Consider the following 20,202-nt stretch of genomic DNA (forward strand, 5'->3'; position numbering starts at 1 on the left):
TACCGCTTTCCAGGGATGTGTCTTCAATTTTCAGTACCTTCCAACTGTTAGGATCTGTGACTCCACGTCTGCCACTTCTCAGCCTATAGCAGTTCAGAGTCCTCATCTACTCTGTCTCACAGCCGAAGCAGGCATGCCCTTCTCACTGCACTATCTTACCTAAACATCAAGCCACCGTTGGTTCTCATTTTCTTGTGGCATTCGGTTTTATTTTGTTTTGCCAATAGATTTGGATAGGCTGGTCTGTATCTGGATGTGTACTGAAATTAACAGACACTAATGGGCTTTGCCAGAACAATTGACAGCATTATTCTAAACAGTATGATGCGACCAGTACTGTTATACCAATTGATTAAAGGAATAATAGCTAAGTCCTTGTTTTTAGAATTTATACAGTTTATCATATGTAATTTAAAAGGACTCTTCTCGCTATTGAAGTATTAATTACAGACATATCTCACTGTGACATTTTCATACATGCATATAATGTTTTTATCATATTCATTTCACATTTTTATTTCCATTCCAACTGCTAATTCCCTTTTTGATCCACTTCCTAGCTTGTCCCCTTTGCTAAATCCTGGAGAAGTATGGTCTCATGAGGTGCTCTCTGCAGCTGTAATTATATGCTTACAAATCCTAAATGGACAAATCTTCACAGATGTTCCTTCCCATGGCACCATACAAACATGCCAGTTTTTGTGCAGATTCTGTACTGCTAAACACAACTGCTGTGAGACACAGGATACAGGAAAGCATTTTCTTAGGCTTGTGTCCTTCCAAGTCTTTCACTCTTTGTAAAAATTCTAAATGCTTCCCTTTACTAGATCTGTCAGATAGTCCTGGGGTCACAATGTGTGTAACTTGGAAAAAAATAAACAAATGCAATCATAATACTGTGGTAGGTGGGGTGGCAAAGAAAACATACATCTATTGTGCCCAAACTAAAAATATGTAGCTCTTCTTAAACAACAGATTGTGGAAAATGCGGCAGACAAACCGACAGTCAGAAAATTCCCTTCTTGATCCACTTTGTGAAAGAAAGAATGGACAGATTTGTAAAGTATTCAAAATTTAAAGTCTCTTTTGATGGGTGGGCAATTTAATGTTTGTAGGGATACAGAAATTATCCTTTCATTTCTTCATGATTTTGGGTTTGGTACCACAGAGGGCCTCTGAAAGACTCTACCCAGCAGGGTATGTGTCAGATACTTAGACTCATAGCAAACTCTAAGCAGATGCTTAGACTCATAGCCAAACTTTAGGCAGAGTGTAGGGAATCCTATGAAAGAAGTGGGAGATAGTAAGACTTGGAAGAGACAGGAGCTCCACAAGGAGAGCAACAGAACCAAAAAAACTGGGCTCAGGGGCCTGAGATTGATACTACAACCAAAGAACAATGCCATGGAGATAATCTAGAACCCCTGCACAGATGTAGCCCATGGCAGCTCAGTGTCCAAGTGTATACCCTAGTAAGAGAGCAGAGGCTGTCTCTGACATGAATTCAGTGGCTGGTTCTTTGATCACCTCCCCCTGAGTGGGTAGTAGCCTTGCTATGCCACAGAAAGAAATTCATTAAAAATTTGCAGCATTAAGAAGGTTGAGAATCCCACCATTTGGCTGCAAATTCCGTGATTTCCTTTTTATTTTTTTACTTGCTGAGTAGTACTCCATTGTATAAAAGTACCACAATTAAAGGATCATTCTGAGTGAGGTATCCCAGAAGGAGAAAGACACACATGGTATATACTCAGTTATATACTGTATACCAAAAGAAGATAAACAAGAAAGAGGACGCTGGGTAAGATGATCAACCATCACTTAGAAAGACAAATAGGATAGACATTGATTGTAGTAGAAAACAAGTAACAAGACAGGAGCCTACTGCAGAGGGCCTCTGAAAGACTCTACCTAGCAGTGTATCAAAGCAGATACTGAGACTCAGAACCAAACCTTCAGCAGAATACATGGAATCATATGAAAGAAGGGAGAGTTAGTATGACCTGGAGAGGACAGGAGCTTCACAAGGATCTGGGCACAGGGGACTTTTATGGGACTTTTTCTCCAACCAAGGACCATGTATGGATATAACCTAGAATCACTGCTCAGATGGAGCCCATGGTAGTTCAGTATCCAAGTGGGTATCCTAGTAAAGGAAAGAGGGACTATTTCTGACATGAACTCAATGGTTGGCTCTTTGACATCTCCCCAGCTCCGAAAGGAGGAGCAGCCTTGCTAGGCCACCGTGGAGGACTTTGTAGCCAGGCTTGAAGATACCTGATAAGCTAGGGTCAGATGAAAGGAAAGGAGGTCCTCTTCTATCAGTGGGCATGGAAAGGGGTAGGGAGAAGATGAGGGAGGGAGGGTGGAATGGGAGGGAATGAGGAAGTGAGATATAGCTGGGATACAAAGTTAATAAACTGTAACTAATATTAAAAAATAAAACTTTAATTAGCAAAAAAAGAAGGTTGAGAATCAGTGGCTTAGAGGCAGAAGCAACCACAACATTGTAACTGTTACAGTTACCAGAACCACAAGGATATTGCTCTTGAATCTTTGGACTTTTAAGAAGGCAAGCAAAGCCATTCATTATATTTCAAAAAATTTTAAAGTGTTTAAAGACTTATCAGTTCTTATTTAGTTATTTAGTTATTAGTGGTTAGTGATACATGACTATTGATCATGTATTCTCCCAATTTGAAACATTATCAAAGAAATGCATTTTAAAAATACATAACAATGGAAACATTTGACTAAGATATGTGCCTACATGAAGACTAAAATTCAGCTAAATGCAACTTATATAAGTCAGACTTTATATGTTTAATTATATGCATTCAGATTTCTCAAAATTTTCAGACCATAGGTATGGAGATATATGTGTATTGTGAATTTGTATTCCTGTGATCCAGTTTTCTGTTTTTTTTTTTTTTTTCCTCATTCAAGCAATTTTTATCCTGTTCTTTTAATATGACATTTTAAAACAGGGTTATAATATGCTGACAAAAATTATTCACTTTGAATCAAGTGAATGGTTTTTTTTTTTTTTTTTTCAATGCAGTTTATCCAGGAACATTGAACAATCCTCGGACCCCGGGGAAAGCCAGCCCACAGCTTAAATTGCCTCTGGGTAGCCAACCCAGGCGTGCCACGGGGGCAATGCAGATAGGTCCACATACATGGAAGCAAGCCAGATCCTCGGCCTTAGCCAAATGTGGAGTTGTTCCTGACAGAGAGCACTCACCATCGGGAAGGTGGAGGGCGGAAACCAGCTCCATCTTTAAGGCATAGCATTCTGCAGCTCTCTACAGTTCCCCCTTTTTGTTTTAGACGCATCAGGCAAGAGTAGAGGTCTGATCTCTGATATTAGAAATAAATTGGGACTTTGTACAGATGTTCATTTAGGTGTCATCCACCCAAAGAGCATCAGACCCGTCCGATACCTTTTTCTCAGAGGCGGGACCTGGGGCATCAACCCGCATGCAATCAGACATGCTCTTCTCTGGGTCCAAAGCGGCTGACCCTGAGTGCAGTGCTTAGCCTCGCATCCTGAGCGTATCATTTTAGCTTTTTATGGTATCCAACCATGCTTGGGGAGAATGCCTTGCTTCAATGGCTGTAAAGGCCTGAATGATCATGGCTGCATCACACTGTTGTGAGACTCTAATCTTGCATATATACCACAGGCAAACCAAGGAGACCAACACCAGAAGGCCTGCTAACACTCCCATGCCCGCCCATTCCTTCAGATGATTCATGGCTGCAGCAATCCATGTTGATGTCTAAACAATTGTCGAGCTATATTTTAGGTAATTGGACTGGAGAATTCGATACTACGATGGAGCAGCTGAGAGTGACCATTGTCACAGTAAATTCTACTGGAGTGGACGCAGGACTAGCCACAGTTTTCTGTTTTTATCCACAAGATGTGAACCTGTTTTTATCTCTGCCCACATAGATCTACAACAATATATCTGACACTAATAATAAAATCTGCTATACATTAAGATCTCTGACTGATAGACAGTTACACAAATAAAAACTGGGCTCATCTTTTGAGGAACTTTAAACAGACAATTATATAATCACAATACTGGGCTAGAATTTTTTTCATCATTATGTTCTACAAGACAAAGATTCAGAGGAATATTATATAGGTGGCTATTAAATGTTCTCAGTAAGAAATGACTTTGACTTATAATTGGTATACCATGATGAACAAATTACCTCCTGAAGTTACATCAAAAGCAAACTCTATAAATATCATATATATATGTGTATATATATATATATATATATATATAAACACGTAAGATATAAGATATGTAAGAGCTTTTATTTAAGGGTAGTTAGGGAGCCAAACTAGATGATTTAAATGTCCAAGAGTTGAATTGTCAAAGGATGGATGTAAGAAAAGCAGGAAAATGCAATTGGGATTTTGTCTTAAACAAGGGCTAGCATGTTCCTACACACTTTGGGGGAAAAGTGTTGAGGAAATCCTAATTGAGAGAGTGTGAGTAAACTACTGATTTGACAGATAAAGAAATCTGAGGATATTCTGGATGAGGTAACTTTAGTTCCATAGAAGGAAATTTTTAAGACAATAAAAAAAGACAAAACTCATAATTGTACAGTCAGCGTTCTTAACCATTGAGTCATCCTCATGTCCCTTATTGTAATTTGATATGTGATCTAATCATAATGTTTACTATAAATAAATTTGAAAGAAGAATTTATTTTAAAAAACAAATTTGAAATTTAGTATCTTTTGGGTTTGTAGTATACCCCAAATCGTACAATAAGAAGAGCGTTTAAAGTGAATTCTCTAAATTACTATTGTTTGTGTGGCAAGATTTTCTATTTATAAAGTCATTATAACAGTTATTTATGCTCCCTGATCCTCTAATCACTTCATCTGATGAAGACATAAGATGACTTTTACTTTTTGGCCATCATGAAAACTGCTGATGCACTCTCATGAGAAATGCCTCTTTGAAATCCCTGTTTTTGTTCCTTTAAAACGCAGTGCGCTGAATGAAGTGAGCCACGCTGAGAACACCAGGTCCTCCTTGTCCCCCTTGTGCGTAGCTTCTGAAAGGGACAAATCCACAGGAATGTGAAGGAGATTAGCTACGACCAGGGTCTGACAGAGCAAACACAGGGACTTGCTCTAGGCAGAAGAGTGTTAGCTGTGAAAGCTGCGGCTCTCCGGACCACAGGGCACACCTCTGTTTAACCACGTTACACGATGAACACTGTATCTGTGATAGTCTTGTTTTTGTGTGTGCTCTTAGCACACTATCTAAAAGCTAACATATGGGCTTATGTAGCAATACACACATAAGATTGCATGAAATTAATAACATGAAGCAGTCCTATAGAGATTATGAAGACACACACGTGTGCTATCATATTCTAGGTATGAGGCTTCATATTTGTACCACAGTTTCAATTTCTATTATAAATATTTGCCCTTAACATATGTATTATTTTGAAACTGACATATGTTTGGTCTTTTTATAATACTGTTGTTCATCTACTTCAATATTAGTTACTAAAACTTTATTACTTACTTTGTCCTCTCCTATATTAGCCTTTCAGTTCATAGAAGTGAAAAGTGATATGTGCAATGATTTAACTTGTGGCACTAAATAAAGGAGGATTTAAGCGAATGAGCAATGTCAAGTGTGGAGGGTAAGTGCAACAAGCAAAAATTTTTGTTAGTTTTTAAAAATCAATAAATAAAATTTTTCCTAAATTATTTCATTATAAGCTATAGAGCATTTTTGCTCCTAATGAGTAACTTAGTCAAATTTATCATTTTTCTGAACTTAGTCAAATTCATCTTTTTCTTATCTCTTTGATAAGAGATCACCTCCTCCTGAGGGGGTGGAGGAGGGCAGCCTTAACCAGGCCACAGAGGAAGACAATGAAGCCAGTCCTGATGAGACCTTGTAGACTAGGGTCAGATGAAAGGGGAGGAGGTCCTTCCCTATCAGTGGACTTAGAGAGGGGCATGAGAGGAGATGAGGGAGGGAGGTTGGGATTGAGAGGGAATGAGGAAGGGGGCTTCAGCTGGGATACAAAGTGAATAAACTGTAATTAATAAAAACAGAGATCAGACCTCTACTCTTGCCTGATGCATCTAAAACAAAAAGGGGGAACTGTAGAGAGCTGCATAATGCCGCGCCTTAAAGATGGAGCTGGTTTCCACCTTCCACCTTCCCGATGGTGAGTGCTCTCTGTCACAAACAACTCCATATTTGACTAAGGCTGAGGATCTGGCTTGCTTCCATGTATGTGGACCTATCTGCATTGCCCACGTGGCACGCTGGGGTTGGATACCCAGAGGCTATTTAAGCTGTGGGCTGGCTTTCCCCAGGCTCAGAAGACTGTTCAAGGTTCCTGAATAAACTGCATTGAAAAAAAAAAAGCTAAATTAATTAAAAAGAATTTATAAGCATATAAATATTTAAATGAAAATATACAAATAATATGCATGTATTAAATTTTAAAATACTAGAAAGATGTTTATTAACATACACGAGGTATATAGAAATAACTGAATTATCTGACAAATTAAAACAATGAATGGGAAAGCTACAATTTTAAAAACTGTTTTGAATGAGTCCGCTAGGATTTGCACTATGAAAATATACTTGTTCCTCAAATGTTACAGTTTGAATTAGAATTCTGTGGTCTTTAATTTCATGCTGAGTTATATAGCAGCTTCTTCTGTAAAGACAAAGATTGGAAAAAAAGGCCATGGGAGCCCTAAAGCCCACAACTGTAAGAACAATGTAAGGATCCATTTATGTGAGCCTCAAATGAAAAGGGGAAAGATAAATTATAGAGGATGGAAGAAATAATAACTAAACTTCTTTCTGTACAGAGAAACTTTTCAATCTTTTCTGGATTTTTGAATTGAAGCCCTGACCATGTGAGCGAGTTGAAGTTTGGACACACAAACTCTTGAAGAGGAAGAACACGCCATGCGTTTGCCACGCTAGTCCCCTCAGCTTACATACACAGTCACAGTGAGGTGAGGCTGAGATGGGTCAAAGACAGTGGTCCTCATCCTCTACTATGGTCTTTTCATGAACTGCTGAAGAATTTTCATCTTATGTTTCAGAAAATTGGAATTCAAACCCTCACTTTTACTATGTGGTTGCAGGAGAAATAAACCTCCTTGACCATGGCGTAGTCTTTAGTCTCTAGACTGTATTTTATTGAGTCCTCTTATGCTTCACCTAGATTCTTTCATTTCCTTGGGTCACTGATCTAGGAAAAAAAGAAAAAAACTTTATCTTGGAGTTTATCATATATTCAAGTACCTAGAGGTGGGATAGGAGCCACGGAGCATATTTTGCATAAGTATGTCTCATTTACTTTACTTGAATATATTTGAAGTCCAGTTATCAGTAAATTAATAGAGAAGTGTCCTATTATCTGAGAAAGGAGATGTCTTCTTTAAGTGTGTGTATGTGCCTATTGGCCTCTTACCTATGTATCGATCTATCTGTCTGTCTGTCTATTTATCATCTATTAACCATCTATTATCTATGTATACATCTATTAGGTGTATACATATGCAATGATTTTTTATATTTTCTCAAAAAATGTGGGAAATCATTTTTTTGGGATTTTTATTGTTTATGTTTTTGAGAGTATTTATCTTAATATGTTGCGTTGTAAATGGAATTACATCAATTTAACCCCTGTTTTTCTTTGCCAAGTTCCTAACAGCTACTAGTTTCTGACTCACCCACACCACATTTTCAAGTAGAAAACCTCTTGTTCTTTTATTATTTTTGTTGTATATACATATATATATTTATATGCACGTGTATGCATGCACACACATATGCATTCTTCTGAGGATGTTTTTGTTTCTAAGTTTATGATGTCGAGGCTGACCACTCTATTAGCAGAAAGATTGTCAGAGCTAGGATAACAGGAAGTCTGCTGCGAAGCACTCTATCCTGGGATGGGTTACATAAGCAATGGTAACATCACGGGTATGTTGATGTGTCCTTTTTTAATAATAATAAAAAAATAAAATCCTCTCAGGTGTGTGTGATGGTGTATCAACAGTTATGATCTCCTGCTTAGAACCACTCCTTATTTTCTGGAACGGTAAGCATGTACAGTCCAACCTGTTAAAGTATTTTAAATCAATGTTGCATCCGGAAATGCATCTCAGTGATACTGGAATCCTCAAGTGATAGAACATATTACTGTGGCAGCTTCTCTCATTTACCTAGAGAATCCTGAGGTATGTTGTCTACCATAGAGTCTGAATGCAGGGGTCTCTCAAAATGCTATCTAAATTAGCAGAGGTGACACTCTTGCAGCATATTTATTGAACACATTTTGAAAGTCATAAGAAACAGCTATAGAGAAAAGAGCATAAAATGGCAGGGTGTGAAGGCACAAAACATGGTCAAGTAATGGAGTGCTTCATGCCATGTATAAACCTGAAATTTAAACATTAGGATGATCTGAATTTGAAGAGAATATTGAGATACAAACACTGAGTTTTTCACCTCCTTGCTCCTCTAAATCTGATATTTCAAAACTAGCTCTTTTGGTTATACTGTGATAATTATTTATTTCTCTGCCTCATTTTGATCATTGCAGGCAATGGGACAACCAAAAAAAAAAAAAAAAAAAAAAAAAGAACCTCAAAGGGTGATCTGTTATATAAAAAGCACTCAGCCAAAATTATAATGGATTATAGTATGCATATCAATTTATTTTCTTTTAATTTGATGCAGTGTTCATACAGAAAGCAATTTTGGGGAGAAAGGGATTATTGTGGCTTACAGTTTGAAATCCATTCCATCCTGGGGAAAGACATGACAGCAGCACAGAAGGTAGGGGGAAGGGAGAGGAAGTTGTTTGGACACATTGCCTCCAGACTCAGGAAACAGAAAGAGATAAATGCATGCTTAGTTCAGATCCCTTTCTCCACACACACAAAATACAATATTCCATATTGTAAATGGTGCCATTCATACTGGACAGGTCTTCCCACCTCAGTCAAGGCACTCAAGTTAACCAGATAATCTCCTATGGACAGGCCTTGCATCCATATTCCAGAGGATTCTAGATCCTGACAGAAGTAGACGATGGCTGAGTGATAGTAGGGAATCGTCTTAGTCCATGTTCTACTTCTGTGAATAGATATCATGACCATGGCAACTCTAATAAAAGAAAATATTTAACTTGGGTTTCTCCACAGTTTCAGAGATTTAGTCAATTATCATCATGGTGGGTAGGCTTATTATAATGGCAGGGAGCATGATGACACACACACACACAGCAAGGAACTGGAGGAGTAGCTGAGAGAGGCTTTTCAGGTATGAATTTATTTTAAAAGTTAATGAAGATATAGGTATGCATGTTAAAATTGGTAAGGTTTATTTGATATACTACCTATTTTTTACTTATGGTTCTGAGTGTCAGTGAAAGAATTTTCAATATTCGTATATTGTATGCTACAAGCTTTTATTATTAAGTAAAATAAATAAAACTAATACAATTCTTTTAAAAGTTAATTTCATCAAGCACTGAGAAATACTACAAAGCTCCAACCTTACAAGGCTATCACTCAAGCTGATTAATATCATATTTTCTCTCACAAGTGGAATCATGTCACTATAATTCAATGATACCAATGAAGAAGTAATAGCTAAAGTGAAATTTTTGACAACTGGCAATATAGTTAGATCTTATAGATCATTTCTGTTATGTTTTGTCAAAGAATCTTAAATTTTTCCCTATCTTAACTTTCACAAACACAAATAATAGATCTCTTTCCATAGTCTCTGTAATAACATTTGCAGTAAATTTAATTTATAACACTGTACCAAGTACCCAGTGCTGCATTGTCATTGAGATTATTGAAATGATAGTTCTACTAGATAATCTATCAATCCAAATGGCAGAACTTGGGACCAATCTCGTCTATATTAAAATTACCTTCCCTGTATGAAACCTATAATTCTTTTCCTTTCCTTCACAACTTTGCCTCTGTTTTCAGTTTTATGAATAATTGCTTTGCTACTGATCAAAAACAAATTCTACTATGCTATATACACTATCATTGATCACTATGTACACTAATGTATGAATAAAAATATGTTTATATTTCAGGATAAAACTGACATCTCTGTAATAAGACCTCATACAGGATCTACTACATTGGTCTCCTTCTATCTGGGGAGGGAGATAATATGGGCTTTCGGATACTCAGGATTTGGGCCAACGAATAAAACACTGGTGAGTTGCAAGCCTTATTTTTTTTTCAATATTTTGTGCTTCTGTTTGTTCATACGATAATAAGAGGTCTTACGACCAATTAAAGCTTTGTCTCAGACTGCAGATTCAGAACAACTGTCCATTCCACTGTTCATGATTTTATAAAATGATGTGGTTCCCTTTTTCTAGAGTGATAAAAGATAAAGTATACAAAATTGTAGAGATACTCTGTTAATATTTAAAATGGTAGCGTGGCTGGGAATGAGAAATTGGACTTTCAGTTTATTTTCTCTGCACAAGTGTCACTGTTGTTGAGTCTTACAAATTGTTATGAAGAGCAGAGCTATGCACCTGAATCTCTCGGGAATTTCTTTTCAGAGTACTTTGAAATTCTATAAAACCCCAACTGCAATTAAAATGAGGCTGCAACATTTACTCCAAAGAAGTCACTTTAAACACAAAAACAAACAAGCAAAACAATCAAAAACTGATTACCACTGGAAAAAAAATGTCTTTGAAGACTACATCAATAAACATGCTAACTTGCAATAAACATGCTAACTTGGAAGAGGAAAAGCTCTGGAAACCTCAACCCTAGACAAGGAATTACAGGCAACGAAGGAATGTTGATAGCAGAAGAAATAGTCTTTCCCAATAAAGAAAACACCAATGGGTTATTCAGTATCAAATGTTCAGCTGGTAATATGTATATATATATATATACATATATATTACCAGCTAAATATATATATATATATACATACATGTATCATTATATGAAGGACTGAGGTTGTATTCATATATTTAGAAATGTATGAAAACATATACATACATGTACTTATTATGTATGTAACAATAAAGAAAATTAGATCATTATTTTAAAAGATAATGGAGGATGCAGTGAGGTTAAAAGGGAACAAAGAAAAGGGGAACATGATGTAATAAAACTTTGACTTTGAAAATAAGCAATTATTTTTAAGAAAAGGTTTTCCAAAAATATAGTATTTTAAATAAACGTGAGAACCACGTAAGATTTGTGAATTTGAGCAACTGCTGAAGTAAATGGTAGCATGGGTTTAGACATGCCAAGTACAAGAACTTACATTCTTATCATTGGAAAGTTAGGGAGGAAAAGAATATCAGAAGTCGTCTCAGTAACTTGTGTTCTATATCACAGCACATAGCTGAATCTACAAAGCACTAAATAGTAGTTCTTTTGTAGGATAAACCAAAGCATATGGTTGTGGTTGTCGGTGTTTATCAAAGAAAGAGATTGTCATTAAATTTAAAGTTTTTTTATTTTTTTATTTTTTTTAAACAGCTTAATCTGTTGTAAGAAAAATCACAACTAGGGGAAAGATCTGTAAATACCTTATTGGGTCAGGGGCTGTCTCCAGCTCTGCATAGGTGTTGGGGTGCATTGTGTGACTGTGTCTCTGGATATTTGATTACTGGTTGCTAAACCTGCAGAGAGCTAAGTGCTAGCCTCCTAGCTGGATCTTGGTATTGCTATTTTTATGGTCCAATACCGGTCTTATATTTTGTAAACATTCGTCCATCCTCACTCGTCTATTAGATGTAAAAAAGAGACGGTAGCCAATGGATGGGCAGGAAGAGGAGAGTGAAACTTCTGGGAAAGAAAGGATCTCTGGTGAAAAAAAGAGGAGGAGGAAGAAAAAAGAAGAAAAAAAAAAAGAAAAGAGGCAGGAGATTTGACAGCAGGGCACTGAGGTGAACACTCAGATGTGAACAAGAGCAGAAAAGTAGAGCTGGCCGCGTGATATGATTTAGTGCCAGGATTTTAAGGTTAAGCTAGAAATCTGGCTGGGAATCTGCCCAGTTAAAACGCCCAAGCTTTAAAATACTGAGTAGCTGCCACGGGCTACATCTCTTCTGTGTCATTACCTGTACCACTGCTGGCAGGTGCGAAAGTCCTGCTATACACAGGGTGAAAAGAAGAAAATAATGACTAAAATTTTCATTCACTAACATTTGTATGTTCAGAGGGACTTTGCCTCTGCACAGCTGAAAATTATTAAGCGAAACTTTACTTTCCCTAACACAGAAAAAAATTGAATCAACTGCCCACAAAATGATTATTTTCTGTTTCTTTTCAAACTAATTATATTTTTCAAATAGATAATTGGGTCCATTGTGAAAATCAAAGCAAAATTAAAAATCAAAAAGTTCAAATAATATCTATATTACTGTGTATGGTATGTAAAGATATACTAGTTATACTGTATATCATCCATTTTTAAGTTGACCAACATCAAAATCTAGTTATTTTCTTGCATTCCACCCTTATAAATTTTAGAACTGTACATATTTTCAAAATTGCCTCCACATTCATCAAACATCTGAGTTCAATCAATCCCAAGTCTACCACTGGGATCTTCTGCAATGACACTCTGAACCGCAGACTTGTCATCTCTCTTTTCAATAACATTTAAAACTTGGATGCTATGAGATGAATTTTAATCATGTTACTTCTGGTTATTGACATCTTGGTTTGCATATAGTAATCGAGAGGCATCAGGCTGTTGTACTTGTGTTCTGTGCTACAGGAGAGCCTGTGCCCCAAAAGCCACAGGTGTGTGTGTGTTTATCAGACCTGGCTCTTTTTTCATGTTCTAGTTGTTTATAGATATCTGTAGGTCACTAGGAAATATATGTTCTGAGTAAATATAGTTCTTCACTTTGCAATAAAATTACACTAATGATGCATACACATCTTCAACTGTACGTCCACATAAGGCTTCTAAGGAGAAGTCAGAGGTGACACAGGACAGAAAACACCATAGCACTGATACCCACAATTCCTTTTAGGCTACTGTATCAGAAAAAAAAAACATAAAAAATGTTTTAATTATTTTTTTAAGTTCACTTAAAACAGCAATTTGAGGACAGTTTACAAAATAAATTTGATCTATTTTTATGAATTTAACACCTTCATCCATGCCTCCATGAGTTTATTTTTTTCCATCTGAATGTGGGATTCTGCTTTTAATCACAGAACCATGAACATCTTCGTCTAAAATTTATGGATATTTCAGCACAATTTGCTTTGGACTATGAGCTTCTGTATTTCTTGTCCTTTGCTGGAGGAGGCAGCTTCCTTGAGGATCGATGGATAAGTCACTGAGCTATGAGTATTATTATGTCATCAGGAGCCTCTTTAATCAGACTTTTTTTTTTAAAGACCAGTACTAATATATACAAATATTTTTACCCTAAGTCTTAGACTTTTTTTTTGTCACCCAAGCAATGTCAGATGTAAATTACATCTCATGGAGCAGGCCTTAAATACAATCAGTAATTGGTTGGTTACTCCCATAAGCTATGTCCCACCATTGCACTAGTATATCTTACAGGCAAGACACCATGAAAACCAAAGAGTTTGTGACTGGTTTGGTGTCTACCTTTGCCTTTGGTGTGCAGATTACCCTACTGTAAAATTATTCTATCATGTAGGGGAGAATACTCTCTATAGGCACCTTCACTTCTCCATGTTTTGTGTAGGGGTTGTCTTCAGCAATGACCTTGCTGTCACTTTGTGTCAAACACATTTACAGTTTTGTCAACAGCCGCTGTAATTTGGGGATTCCCATGCATCCCCTTTGGCCAACAAGTCAATTATTTGTTACTCAATCCTAGGGGAGGGGCATAGGAGGAGAAGAGGGAGGGAGGGAGGGTGTGATTGGGATGAGATGAGGGGGGCAAGAGCCAGGATAAAAATTAAATAAATTGAAATAAATGTTAATAATAATAAAATAAGTTAGAGCAGAGATTGAGAGAATGTTCAGTCAATACCTGGCCCAAACTTAGACCCACCACATGGGAGAGAGCCAATGCCTGACACTATTAATGATCCTCGGCATTGCCTGTAGACATGAGCCTGTCATAGCTGCTCTCTGAGAAGCTTCACTCAGCAGTGCATGAAAGCAGATGATGAGACACACAGCCAAGCACTAATTAGAAAGGAAGAAATCAAAGTATCACTATTTGCAGATGATATGATAGCATACATTAGTGACTCCAAAACTTCAACCAGAGAACTCCTTCAGGTGATAAATACTTTCAGCAAAGAGGCTGGATAAAAATTAACTTAAAAAATCAGTAGCCCTCTGCATTAGGCTCCTGTCCTGTTACTTGTTTTCTCCTACATCCAATACCCATCCCATTTGTCTTTCTAATTGAGGATTGGTCATCTTACCCTGTGTCTTTTTTCTTGTTTATCTTCTTTAGGTGTATAGATTTCATTATGTTTATCTTATGTTATAGGTCTATATAAGTGAGTATATACCATGTGTGTCTTTCTCCTTCTGGGATACCTCACTCAGACTGATCTTTTCTAGATCCCACCATTTGTCTGCAAATTTCATGATTTCCTCATTTGGTACCTGATAAAACAGGGTCAGATGAAAGGGGAGGAGGTCTCCCCAATAAGTGGACTTGGAAAGGGGCAGGGAGGAGATTAGTGGGGGGGGGGAATTGGGAGGGAATGAAGAGCAGGATACAGCTGAGATACAGAGTTAATAAAATGTAACTAATAATAAGAAAAATAAAAATCAGTAGCTCACCTGTATATGAAAGATAAAAGGGTGAAGAAAGAAATTAGGGAAACTATAACTTTCATAATAGCCAAAAATAACATAAAGCACCTTGGTGTAACTCGAACCAAGCAAGTAAAAACTTATTTGAAAAAAAAAAAAGAAACTTCAAGTCTCTGAAGAAAGAAATTGAAGAAGATATCAGAAGATGGAAAGATCTCCCATGTTAATGGATTAGTAGGATTAACACAGTGAAAATGCCCATCCTGCCAAAAGCAATCTACAGATTCAAAGCAATTTCCATCAAAATACCAACACAACTCTTGAAAGAACAATTCTCACCTTCATATGGAAAAACAAAAAGCCAAGAATTGGTAAAAACAATCCTTTAAAACAACAGATCATCTGGAGGTATCTCCATCCCTCATCTCAAGCTGTACTACAGAACAATAGTAACAAAAATTGCATGGTACTGGCATAGAAACAGAATGATGGATAAATGGAATCAAATAGAAGACCCAGAAATAAACCCACACACCTATGGATACTTGATTTCTTAGAAAGAAGCCAAAATCATTCAATGGAAAAAAAATAGCATCTTCAACAAATGGTGCTGGTCTAACCGGATGAATACATGTAGAAAAATGCAAATAGATCCATATTTATCATCCTGCACAAAACTAAAGTCCAAGTGGATCAAATACCTCAACATAAAACCAGACACAATAAATCTGTTAGAAGAAAAAGTGGGGCATGGGTGGGAAGGATCAGATGTCTGGCTGCTAGAGTAGAGGGCCATGGATCTGGGGCCCTGCATGCACTTACTTGAAGGAGCCCACACTTGCTCTTAGGCCTACATGGAAAGCACAGGGCTTCCCCTGGGTCTCTACTCTCAAATTTGTGTCCTTAAGTGCCAATGAAAATATTGGAGATCTGTCAGCTCAGTGGTGTCCATTGGCCACCAGGGAAGGAGACCTGTACTTGGGGCCACTGCCTCTGCTGTCTCCATCACTGAGCAGGGATGCTCCTGTTTGGGGCAGGGGCTGTCCACCGCAGCTGCTGAGCTGGGAGGCCCTTACTGCTGCTGCCTCTGCCTTCTCAGTCACTGAGCACAGAGGCTTGTGCTTGGGGCTACCACCACCACCTCAACTGAGCAGGGACAATGCTTGGGGCAATGGTCACTACCTTCTGCCTCAGCTGAGCCAGGAGGCCTATGCTTAGGGCAAGGGGAAGTGCAGGGGGTAAATATTTTGTCACTCTCTGGCCCCGGAGACATCCAAGGGTCGCCTGGATCCAAACTATCCCAGCTCACAGGTTGTCCCCTCTCGCCTAGGAAGCCCCAGTGTCGATGTTCTGGCTTCAGCCTCTCTTCCTCTCACCAATTTCAGAGTTTCGGACCCTGTGCCCTCAGATATGGTGTGAGCTGTTCGCTGCCATCTTGGATCCCCGAGAATTATTTTTAAACAGTACTATTTCAGTTAGGTATCAAATCCCACAAAAATGACACCTATAAAGTACAAAACACTTTCTCACATCATAGCAGGTTTTGGACAAGGAATACTTTTTTTTTTTTTTTCTGTAGCAATTTTTTAAATTTTAATTAATTACACTTTATTCACTTTGTATCTCCCGAGGCCCCCTCCTTCCTCCTCTCCCAATCCCACCTTCCCTTTTCCTTCCCTCTGATCCTAGTCTATCAGGTCTCATCAGGAGTGGCTGCATTGTCTTCTTCTTCTGTGGCCTGGTAAGGTTGCTTCCCCCTCAGGGGGAGGAGATCAAAGAGCAGGCCAATCAGTTCAGGACAAGGAACACTTTTAAAATATGAAACAAAAGCCTGCAAAGAGAAATCAGTTGTTAAAGTTATTGGACAAACATGAGTCTCTGAGTTCAGACCCAAGGAAACACCTAAGGGTAGTTGCTGAGAAAGATACTTACTGCCCTAAAGCTCGGGAGGCAGAAACAGTAGGATCCCAAAGGCTTCCTGCTCACCCCGTCTAACAAAAACAATGGTCTCCACTTTTGTGAGAGATCCTATCTCACAGGATCTCTCAAAGGTGAAATACATCATTTACCTCAAGGAATAATCTGTTACAGATCTCTTGGCTCTTCACTACATAGATATATGTAAGCATGCGCATGTGCACACATGCACGCACAAACATGAATGAACAAACATATAAACGCACATAACAAGACACATGTATAAACACATACATGCATGTTTCAAATATCTAAAATACTGTAATCCATAAATGCTTATTAAATTTACTGCTTCAACACTTGCTTCTATCACAAAGACACCAACCGTCAGTGTCACCACCTTAATGAAATCATGCTCTGACTCGAGAGCTCAGCAATAGGAGAGCAATGGCTTTGTACCACAGGAAACCATATTCTGCTCACTACAGGGTATTTTTAACTCTTACATCATTTTATTGCAAGGTGGTCTCATCAAGATAGGGGCTGACTTTCACTGCAATGTGCAACTTGCCACTCAGAAACGGGAATTATTACTTGTCAAAGCTATTAAGCTAACCCTATAAAAGACAAGACAGTGCAAATATATTGCATTGGAAATAGAAGTGGTTTCTGTCTCCCAGTTGGCCACATTTTCAAGTCATTAAAAGGAAGTGACTCATTGAGTCAGCTCCGTCATCATACTGTAAAAGCATAATGGAATCTGCTGTTCTGCAGGCTGTTGGATGAAGGACTTGGATAACATATGTTAAAATATTCTGTTTTCTGGGCGAGAGGGCTGGAATGATGATGTTTCACCCGATAAGAACAAGGGTTCTTCTTTCAGTGGTCCCATGGTCAATTCCCAGTTTCTCACAGCCATCTGTAACTCCAATCCCAAGGGATCCAACACTCTTTGATGCCCCGCTTGGTTACTACAAGTGCAAGTGGGCACCCCCCAAGTATATATATATTATATATGTACTTGTATATATATATATTATAATATATATTATATATTATATATATAATATATATGTATATGCAGGTTAAAACACCTATCCACACAAATTATATGAATGAATAAATGATTTTAAAAAGTATTTTGTGGTATGCAAAAAAATACATAGAATATAAGATTTTAATGTGTTGGTGAGACAAGTGTATCATTCCTGGTGCTGAAAGTTGTAGGAAATCCAGACTATCTTAAAAAAGTAAAGCTGAACAACACTAGAGCTGAAAAGATCTTACAATGCCTTTATGAAATTTTCATCTGCCAATATTGAAACTGCACATACATGAACTTAGAGAAACAATAATCATCAAAATTCATGTTTATGGGCTATTGAAGAAGACCTTGAAGTATTCTTTCCTCTGTTGCCTTCCTCACATAATTATGTCTTAAAATTTGTTAATTAGCAGTCATTTTATGACTTCTCAATCTAAATCGTAATCGCATATAACTTATGTAGATCAGTTCTCAAAGCATTTTAGGTGCACTTTAAATAATGATAAACTGAGGTCAAGGAGATGTCTTAGCAGTTATGAGCACTTAATGTTTCTTCAGGAAGCAAATTCAATTCCCAGCATCCATTTGGGGAAAAAATGCTCACAACCGCCTGTTGAGCCGACCACAGAAAGCACATAGCACAGGCAGCTTCTATGAGCACTGCACTCATGTGGACTGCCACCCATACACACAGCAGGACCTTCAGAATAAGTGGATGCTCTGAAAGGTCAGGATACATCTTGAATGATCTTTTAAAATAATGGATCAATGTACATTTCATGACTGAGAAGACAGAGGTGAGAACCATGTGAATAAAGACCTAATAGCTAAAGAAAAATTAAAATAAAAATGGGCTAGAAATTGGGTATGTCCAAAATAGGAAATAAAGGCAATCTGTGAATTGTAATTTTTTTTTACTTTAAAATTTTTATTTTTAAAATTTTATTTATTGATTTATTTATTTATTACAGTTTATTGACTTTGTATCCCGGCTGTAGCCCCCTACCTCAGCCCCTCCCAATCACACCCTTTCTCCCTCATCTCCTCCCATTACCTTCCCCCAGTCCACTGATAGGGGAGGTCTTCCTCTCCTTCCATCTGACTCTAGCCTATCAGCTATCATCAAGACTGGCTGCATTGTCTTCCTCTGTGGTGTGGTAAGGCTGGTTCCCCCTCAGGAGGAGATGATTAAAGAGCCAATCACTGAGTTCATGTCAGAGACAGTCACTGATCCCATTACTATGGAACCCACTTGGACACTGAGCTCCCATATGCTACATCTATGCAGGGGTTCTAGGTTATCTCCATGCATGGTCCTCGGTTGGAGTATCAGTCACAGAAAAGACCCCTCTGTCCAGATTTTTGGGTTTTATTGCTCTCTTTGTGGGTCCCTTCCAGCTCTTTCTAGCTCCCCCTTCTTTCATAATATTTCCTGCACTCTGCCCAAAGATTGGCTATGAGTCTTAGCATCTGCTTTGATACACTGCTGGGTAGAGTCTTTCAGAGGCCCTCTGTGGTAGGCTCCTGTCCTGTTCCATTTTCTCTCTCTTCTGATGTCCATCCAATTTGCCTTCCTATGTGAGTATTTATCATCTTACCCAGGGTCCATCTTCCTGCTTAGCTTCTTTAGGTGTACAGATTTTAGTATGTTTATCCTATATTTTATGTCTAATATCCACGGATATACCATGTGTGTCTTTCTGCTTCTAGGATACCTCACTCCAGATAATTTTTTCTAGTTCCCACCATTTGCCTGCAAATTTCATGATTTCCTTGTTTTTAATTGCTGAGTAGTATTCCATTATGAAAATGTACAACAATTTCTCTATCCATTCCTCAGTTGAGGGACATCTGTAATATTTAAGGCTGATAAAATATTAAATGATTTCAAAATCTCTTGCTAGGCATTGAGTTCTTTTGTAAACACATTTAAGAATCATTTAAGAAGAATTTAGAAAATATCACAAGTAAGATTTACTCAACACAGGTATACAACATACACTGATCATGCCAAGATAATTAGCATTCACATAGAACTCCATATATAATAAAAATTAATTAAAATACTTAAAGCAACTCATAATGTTAAATTTTTATGTGCATATTCATTGCATAATGTATTATATTACACAAATATATATTTTTATTTATTCTATTTTGTGTGTGAGAGAGAGGAAGAAAGAGAGAGAGAAAACCGTATCAGTTGTATGAAGATCTAAGAACCACTTTGCAGAGTTAGTTTTCTCTTTCCATCTTGATGAGGAGGAGTCTCTCTTGTTGCTTTTTCTGCCTTGTTTCATTCTCCAGTTTACCTGGATCACGATCTTCTGGATAATTTTTGTACCTCTGTCTCCAATATTGCTGTAAGGATGTTGGACTTAGAATTAAACATCATTCTATCTTGCTTTCCTCAGAGCTTGT

Source organism: Meriones unguiculatus, chromosome 6, assembly GCF_030254825.1.
Source record: "Meriones unguiculatus strain TT.TT164.6M chromosome 6, Bangor_MerUng_6.1, whole genome shotgun sequence".
Taxonomy (NCBI): Eukaryota; Metazoa; Chordata; class Mammalia; order Rodentia; family Muridae; genus Meriones; species Meriones unguiculatus.